The 8,737-nt window shown below is 42.5% G+C and overlaps 1 pseudogene; it reads right to left on the bottom strand.

Moving 5' to 3' along the window:
• Positions 1-7,176: 7,176 nt before the first annotated feature.
• Positions 7,177-7,303, bottom strand: LOC131496685 (U2 spliceosomal RNA; annotated as a pseudogene).
• Between the last annotated feature and the right edge of the window lie 1,434 nt (positions 7,304-8,737).

Below are 8,737 nucleotides of genomic sequence, written 5' to 3'. Positions count from 1 at the left end.
CATCTGCCAACAGGATCTTGCCTGGAGTCTTGGCTCTACCATTTACTAAATGGTTGGAAACGGTGTGTTTGCCAGGCATGTTTGCTGTTGTGTAAAATGAGGAGGACTGGAGCTGAAGTCAGGAAGTCAGTGATGTTATATGTGATGTGACTTCCCCCATAACCGCAAAGGTCTTCAGTAAAACTGCTAAACTAATAACGGATTTAGGAAAAGCAGGCTTTATGTTTGGATAACACAGGATGAATGCAAAACAAGGAAGAGAAAACTAAGAAGAAGGAAACCATCAGGAATTGACAGAAATTATAGGCATAGTTCCAAACCCGCACAGGCATCAAGTTGGAATCTTAAGCCAAGTTGTTCTAAGTCTGCAAGGGAGAGTAGAACCTCAGCTGACGGTCTGAATACGCCTAAACTTCTCCAAGGATTTTTATGCTTTAAAATTTTTCATGCCACTTCTTTTAATAATCCCTCTAGTCCAGAACTTCACGTCTAGATTTAAGGTCTTATTTCTGTAATTTCAGCTGAGTCTCATAGTTGTAGCAATAACCATAATAGCTGCCAGGTACCAGCAATGGAGTCAGGCTGTCTGGATTTGAGGTCTCAGCTATGCGACTTACAAGCTCAAGCAAATTACTCACACTCTTAAAACTATACAGTCTTTTCATCCATAAAATGGGACTATGATGTCTGCATCTATCATAAGGCAGTGGTGACTCTCAAATACATTAACATATACAAAAAACCTAACAGAGTATGTAGCACTGAGGAAGTACTCGATAATGTTTGTTATTAATATCGTTTCCATATGTTGAGCGCTGTTTAAATAAATCATCATATTTAATGCTCATAAATAATACCCCTCAGAAGTAGCTGTTTTGGTCGTCAGTTCACAGATAAGGAAATTAAAAGTCAGAAAACCTAAATAATAATTAAAAAATAGCTATTTTATCCATATCCTGCTACATTTATTTATTCCTGTGTCAATGTGATCACAGAGAAATAAATGTTTGAATGAATCAATGAATGAATACATTTCCTCCTCTGACCTTTTGTGGACCCAGAGAAGGGAAAGAAATAATTTGTCTCTTAATTCTGCCATTTTTTTTTACTGCTCACTCACACTCTAAAACCAAGGATTTAAGTGCCAATTTCATTAATGTTCTATTTTCTTTTTCTTCCAGAGAAGCAATAAAAATATTTATATGAAAGAGATGTAAACCATATTGCTTCCCAAGCTCCGACACCTTGACGTTTTTCTTTCTTGATTCTTCTACAAGCTGCCTTTGGAACATAATCTATGCCAATTGAAACTATCAAAATAAATTAAAAGTATAATTTTGCAATTTCTGAACCAAACATTCTATAAAAACTCTAATGAATAACATGTACTTTTCCTTTTTCTCGCTAATATAAATTTATTCTCCCAAAAAAGTAATCTAATCTTCTTGGTACAATTTTTCCTACAGAAATCCATACTCTTTATGGCTCATGATTTCCCTACTCTTTTCCAATCTCTCTTCTCAGAATGTAATTTGTGAGTCTTTGAAACTGACATTAAATGATCTAAATGGTCCTGACTACCAGCACTTTCTTTCTCTATTTTGGAGTTGGATATGTAACTGAGGTTAGTATTAAGTCTTACCGAATAGACACAGTCCTTCTTCTAGATATAGAATGCTCTACTGAGGGGCGCCTGGGTGGCTCAGTTGGTTGAGCGTCCAACTTCGGCTCAGGTCGTGATCTCACAGTTCGTGAGTTCCAGCCCCGCGTCAGGCTCTGTGTTGACAGCTCAGCTTCCTCTCTCTCTGCCCCTCCCCTGCTCTCTCAAAAATTAAACATTAAAAAATTCCTTAGAAAAGAATGCTCTGCTGTGACAGTCATTGGAACATAATGACCATCAAATGTCTACAGTTTCCATTTGTCACCTACTGCTGATTCTAATCTTCCGCTGGTTTTGCAAGTACTTCTTTACTACTAAGCAGTTCAATTTCTTCCTTTCATTTGATTTAAGGATGTAATGAGAAGTACGCCTGTGGAGGCACGTACATCAGTCCCCAAACTACGCTCTGCCGGCTCCTAGACTACTCTGTCCCGTATTAGTAGGAGTCAACATGTACAATATGGACCCGAGGGCATGGGAACTAAAAGGGCAAAGTATAGATCTGACACCTGTCTACTATTGTGTAGCATTTAGTAAAAGACGGACTTCTTCAAAATTCAGTGGATTCAGTCTTCTGTGATAGTGCAGTGTCCTCTTCTCTAGACATCATAGGCAAGTAAAGAACTGTAACTTCATTACGTAAAAGTGACTGACCATCGATGGCTCCCAGTGAAGGGCTTTTGGTTCAGACTCTTTGCCTACTTGTGACATTGGACACTGGCGGTGCCTTGCTCTTTGATTTGCCTGTCAGTGTGCTCTCAGTTTGCTACCTCCCTTGTACCAAGGGATAGGTCCCTTCCAGAGAGCTATCCATCCTCACGAGTATTCCCTAACTTTTGAACCTTCATTCCCACACTCAACAAACAGGCACAGAAGGGGAGATAGAGAGATGAACAGCACTGTCTTTGTCCTCAAGAGGCTTTTAGGCTTCTATGCAGACATGAACAAGACATTAGATAGTGAACTAATATGTTATCAGTGACTCTGAGTTCCCTGAAGTATGGAATTATTTAACTTTCCCTCAAAGTCTTTGGGGGAGAAAAGGCTGTTGTGTATCTGTGGTTACAATATCTCCGAGCAGGAATTGTCTTTCCCTCTGTCACCGACTAGGCTGCTTTCACAAAATCAGGGGATTTCAGAGCCAACTCTCCTTTCACAGATAAGTGACCTGAACTGAGAGAGGGAAAGCAAGTGGCCCGTGGCCGCGAGGTTTATAGGGGGCGAAGCTGGGCCAGAACCAGACCTCCCCGCGCCCGCTGCTCCTGCTGTCGAGCCTCATAGCAGCTCTTTCGGGGCTGAATTTTCCCTGTGAATCTGTAAATAACCCCATCCTCGGTGACATAACGGGTTGGTATTTCCCTCCAGTTCCACAGCAAGGCCTGCAGATCTGAACAGGGGCAAAAATTCACACCTCTCTGGATGGAGCAAACAAATTCTTCAGATTCCATGTCAGTTTGTGGAAGATTCGCTGTGAAAGCCAGCGACCTCTGGCCTGCAGGCTGGAGAAGTGGTTCTAAGCCCATTAAAATTCATGCTTAGAGCCTGATAGATCATATGGGAGCTGCTGTAACAGAAATCATTCCTGAGGTCACACGGTGCGTTAACCCCCGTGCTCCCCGACACAGTGATGACGGCTCAGATAAACAATCCTGGATTTAATGAATCCTCAGATAGACAAGTTTATCCGGGAAAAGGGTGAGTGGTCTCCCCCAAGGCTGCCTGATGCAGGATACAGTACAGAAGATCAAACAGTGACAGAAACCTGATGATATTTGCTTTCCCAGTGGTAAAGATGACACACAGATATCCTGTGACCAAGTAGGAAAAGGGGAGAAGTAAACAAGGAAGGGAGGGGAGGGAAGTGGGGAAGGGGAGGATACAGGAGGGAAGGGAGGACAGGGAAGGCAAGGAAAGAAAAGGGAGAGAAGGGGAGGGGAGGGTCCTAGAGGGGAGGGAGGAAAAGAGGAAGGAAGGAGAGAAGGAAGGAAGGAAGGAAGGAAAAGAAAGAGAGAAAGAAAAAGAGAGAAAGGGAAGGAAGGAAGAAAGGAAGAAAGAACGAGAAGGAAGAAAGGAGGGAGAAAATGGCAAGAAGGAATATTGTGTCACCAAACTGACGCCTGTCAGATAAAAGAGACTGGAGCCATAATTCTTCCCAGCGTTTCTAATGGGATTTTAATACAGCATTTGGCCATCATATTTTTTTCATTCCTTCAATGACATACATGCCTGAAGTGTAGCCACGGAGCCTCTGAACTCTGTATATTTCTGTAATACACAAAGAAAACAGCCGTCACATCCATTTTAAGGAACTTTTAAATACATTACAGTGAGGTCCATAGGCCCCGGATCCGAAGGGAACTGCACAAAGCCTGTCTGTACATCATCTGTGACGGGCCTGAATTCCAGCCAAGGCAGGGTTTTTTTCTAAATAATAAAATAAAATACTGTGTTTTTTTAAAGGAACATTATATTTTTAAACTGGAAATCATTGTATTTTGTATCTTATGTGGCATCTGAAAGTGATTTAGTTGAACAATGTGGTTTCTGATTGGTATTTGAATTGGTTCCAGAACATTTTTCATAATAACCATCTTAAAGATCCCAATTATCTGATCCTCTTTCCCCCTTTCACATGGTTTCGTAGGAGGTTTCCAGAGAAAAAGAGAAACCTGCAAGGGCAGGCAAGCCAACTCACATCTAGCTAACCCGTGTTTGCCTGCTAGGCTCAAAGGAAAGGGATTGCTAGTTATTCTGAGTTGTCCAGGATGCATTTATGACTCAATAAAGGAGGCCTTGGCATTACCAGAATAATTACTTACTCAAACAAGCCTATAAAACCAAAGGGTTGCCCCAACTAAAAGGTAAGCAGAGAACTTTTTCCTTTTAGTGCTAACATGTAAACCTAGTAAACTGTATTTAGATTTCTATAAAATCAGCTCTGGATGCAAAATGGCTGCTTGATTTACCAGGTGGGCAGCTGAGTCAATTCCCCAGGGTTCCATAGGGGCTGAGAGAAGGCAGTCCTATTAAATATGAAAGAACGCTCATTCATAAAGGGACCCAGCCTCATTTGCGGCTTGCAGAAATTGTGGCGTGGAGGTTAAGAAAGCAGGTCCTGGAGTCAGCTGCATCTGGGGCTGCCTCCACCGCTATCACCCGGTATCTCCCGGGAGCGGTGATCCATATTCTTTGGGTCTCAGCTGTACGGTAGAGATCACGTGATGCCTGTTTTACGGGATCGTTGGAAGAAATGAATAGAACGCTTCCTGTGACGGGCTTAGAACGACACCTTGCCTAGAGTGGGACACACAATAAATGGTAGCTCATATTATTAGATGTAACAGAATCTTATTGCAATAAACAGAAGCTTTTATTATGACATACATTAATGACAAGAATAAATAGTTCTTGACCACTAACTGTCAACACATAGTGCCCGACGCCATGCTAAGCATTTCAGATATGGTGCTTCACACAGTCGTCTCCAGGTAAAGTTCTTATTTTAGGTGAAGTTTCTGTTAAGCGGCAGAACTGAAAATAGAGCTATACAACTATAGGATAGAGTACATACAACTATAAATAGTAAACACAACTATAGGATACTCAGCTAAATTTGATTTCAGATAAACAGGAAGTAATTTTTTAGAATGAGTGTGTCCCAAATACCGCATGAGACATGCGCATGGGTGTGGCCACCCTAACTAGAACTCAAGCCCCCAGATCGATTTTATCAAGCTCGTACCTTTTTGTTCCCCGTCACACAAAAGGTTCTTTCTAGAATGTCACTTATGCCTTGCGTGTTTTATTCTCTAGCATTTTCCCCCAACCAGAGGGTTCTTAGATTAAAAAAAAAAACAATCCAGGAATTGCGTGTGTTTACCAACTACGAGGAAAAGTGAAATGTTCAAGACGAAGAAGCTGAGGCAGGTCCAGAGTATAAAGCTGGTGCGTCAAGCCCCGTGTCCTCGAGACGATGATCTCAAAGCACATCCGCGGTTACTGAAAGCACTTAAAAACAAAGTGGCAAAATAACATTTTATATTGAGAAAAAATATTTTTTGCATCATAATTTGCAACTACATACGACACCTAACATGGCTTTTTTTTTTTCCTTTAATGGTATGGATTCATAATCTGATTCACTCATTCAATAAAAATTATGGTCTTTATGTCAAGTTACCGTGCAGATGCTGAAGGAAAAAAAAAACCAGACACTGTCCCGGGCTTCACGAAATATACACTTTAGTGAAGAGACGTTAGGTAACTAAGTAAGCACAAAAACAAATGCAAAGTTGCAGTCATCACAAGATCTATGAAAGAGGAGTACATGGAGAGATGAGCCTAGAAGAGGGGCACTGGAGTCCAGAAAAGTTTTCCATGAAGTAGGAAGATGCCCTGATTACCTGAGCTAAGATCTGAAGAATGAACAAGATTTGACCAAAAAGCGCCAATGGAACGATTAATAGCATATTCAAAGTGCCACAGAAGAAGGGAGCATGGAAAATATGAGGAAATGACAGAATATCTCTTCAGCTGGTGTGGAAACGTGGGGCGTGGGCAATATTGGGGGTAGATGGGGCAGGAAATGTAACGTACTGGTTACAGAAGACCAGTCCACGGCAACAAATAGACCTAACCCCACCATGGCTCAAGACAATAAGTGTTTATTTCTCTCTCCTATAACATTCCAAGACAATTCCAGGTTAAAGGTTGTGATGAGGGATCTTGGGGAATCCACTGGCAGAGACTGTCATCTTTCAAAGTCAACATGAGTATCGCCATCCCAGCCACCTGGTTAGGGTCATGAAGATGCCTCCCAGAGGTTCTTGGAGCCTGGGCCCGAAAAGCACAATTACCACCTTTGCTCACATTCCATTAGTGAAACTCAGTCACGTGCTCACGCCTAACAGTAAGGGAGTAAGGGATGCTGGGATATATAAATCATCTATGTCGCAGGAGGAAGGGGAATGGGTATTGTTAACGGCCTGCAGTGTCTGCCCGAAGCAGGTAGAGCCAGATGATGCGGAATTTTAGTTTTGTCTCAAGGCCGATGCAAATCCATTGAGGGGATTTAAGCAAAAAGGAGTGCGGTGATCAGATATGTATTTCCAAGAGATGACTCTGGCGACAAAGTGGAGAACAGATCGGAAGGCTGTCAGAACGGCTGTAGGGAGATCATATCTTTGAGGAGGGTGTTTTAGGCCGGAAATCACGGTAGCATGGAATGGAGTGAGTCATTGGTGGTGCTAGAAACAGGGAACAGGAGACAGACGCGACAGCACCAGGCGACAAAGCAGTGGCTAGGGAACAACAGGCAAATATGTAATAAGCCTGTTGTCTTTGCTTAACGATTTTCTACTTCCTGTTATCCCCTGCCTCTCCTTTTGTACCACTAAGCTCCTTGATCAGCATCAGTAACAGCGGAGGTATAAGAATCATCAGAAGGAATTCCTCGAATTTGGACAGACCTATCAAAAGGGCTTTACGGAACCTCAGGACAGAGTCCCTAGGGTGCAAATCGGTTCAGCACAGCCTGGCCTTTTTTTGTTGTTGTTTTGTTTTAAATACCAGGCATAAAAAATGTTTTTAAACTGATAAGAACAGACACTACACTTGATCTTAGCCAAAAGGCCCAGAAGCGATTGAAAAATGTTTTTAAAAACAGACACCGAGAATGAGCATAGGACAGGAATCAGAAAACAGAAGACTCTTATCTCTGTTTGATTGTTTTCTGATACATAAGACGGGGACGATAGTACCTATACCTCCTACTCCTTAAGCTCTGGATGTTGTGGGAGTCAAATGCCATGGAAATCGCATGTACCGGGGCACACAGTGGTTCGTGTTAATGGGGTTCCCTGGTGTTTGAAGTTTCTGTAATTGCTCGCTCAGACTCTGGAAGGAGGCATTCATCAAAGTATTTGCACATAAAATAAAGGGTTGCATGTTCAAAAGCCTGTTCATTCTTTTCTGCTTTTTACTGCGACCTAATATAACAGTAAGTGAAAGTTATTTGCCTAGTATAACGGCCTACGCAAACACAAGACATATACGAGTGTCGTTCAGCGTGTGGTTTAATTGAAGATCTGGGAGCTCGTTGGTTGAATTTACTGGTGTGAAAGAGGGAGCTGCCCAGCTGGATCTTCCTCAGGACTCCTGAACCTTGGTTTCTCCCTTAGTCATCTAGTAAGCTAAAAAGAGCAATAGGCACACTTACTAACTACAAAGCACTGTTCTAAGTAACGTGTGTGTGTGAATAAATATACACACGTACGCATGCATACGTATCGGTATAAATTCGCCTCTCGCCACAATCCTGTCTAGAAGATCCTGTCATCGCCACCTCCATTTTACAGGTGAGGAAACCGAGGCACTTAGAATCTAAGAAACTTGCCCAGAGTCACAAAACTAGTAAATAGCTGAGCCGGAATTCAAACTTTGGCACCTCGACTCCAGGGTCCCTGCTCCTGAATCCCATGGCGCTGCATCTCTGTAACAGTCTAAATGCTGAGTGAAGGGCTATATTCTACCCCTATTAAGATTATCCTCATTCTAGTTATTGCATTGTTTTCTCAAGAGGTATTTTCACTGACAGTCATCTGACTAAATTACTCCAAGAATTACCACTTGGCCCCACAGCTATTTCAGTGAGGCTGCTAAGATAATCCCAGATGGGTGGGGGAACTGGAAAATTCCACAACGGACTATAGCCAGCTAAAGTCTTGCCCAGCAAGGAGCAAGTTGCCATCACAGAGTTGCTATGTCTGCATGACACATTCCAGGGCCTTCCTTTTCTAGTGTCCACTGCCTTGGGGGAGGGTTATAGAGAAGGCAGTACTTGAACTGAATCTTGGAAGTTCAGTAGATGCTCATCGACTTGACAAAGGAAAAGGGATTTCAACTAGAGCAAAGAAAGAGAGAAATCACCCAGAAGGGACGAGCAAAGGACTAGCAAGAACGGGGAGAGTAGAGGTCAAGTACAAGAGGAGGCTGCCAGAAGCCAGGTCACGCAGGGCTTCATGGAATTAAGTAACCTTATTCTGTGTAGCTCCAGGAATCCGCTGCAGGGTTTGGAGC

Source organism: Neofelis nebulosa, chromosome 15 (assembly GCF_028018385.1).
Source record: "Neofelis nebulosa isolate mNeoNeb1 chromosome 15, mNeoNeb1.pri, whole genome shotgun sequence".
Taxonomy (NCBI): domain Eukaryota; kingdom Metazoa; phylum Chordata; class Mammalia; order Carnivora; family Felidae; genus Neofelis; species Neofelis nebulosa.
The sequence above is the reverse complement of the archived record's forward strand: the minus strand, read 5'-3'. Positions and strand labels throughout refer to the sequence as shown.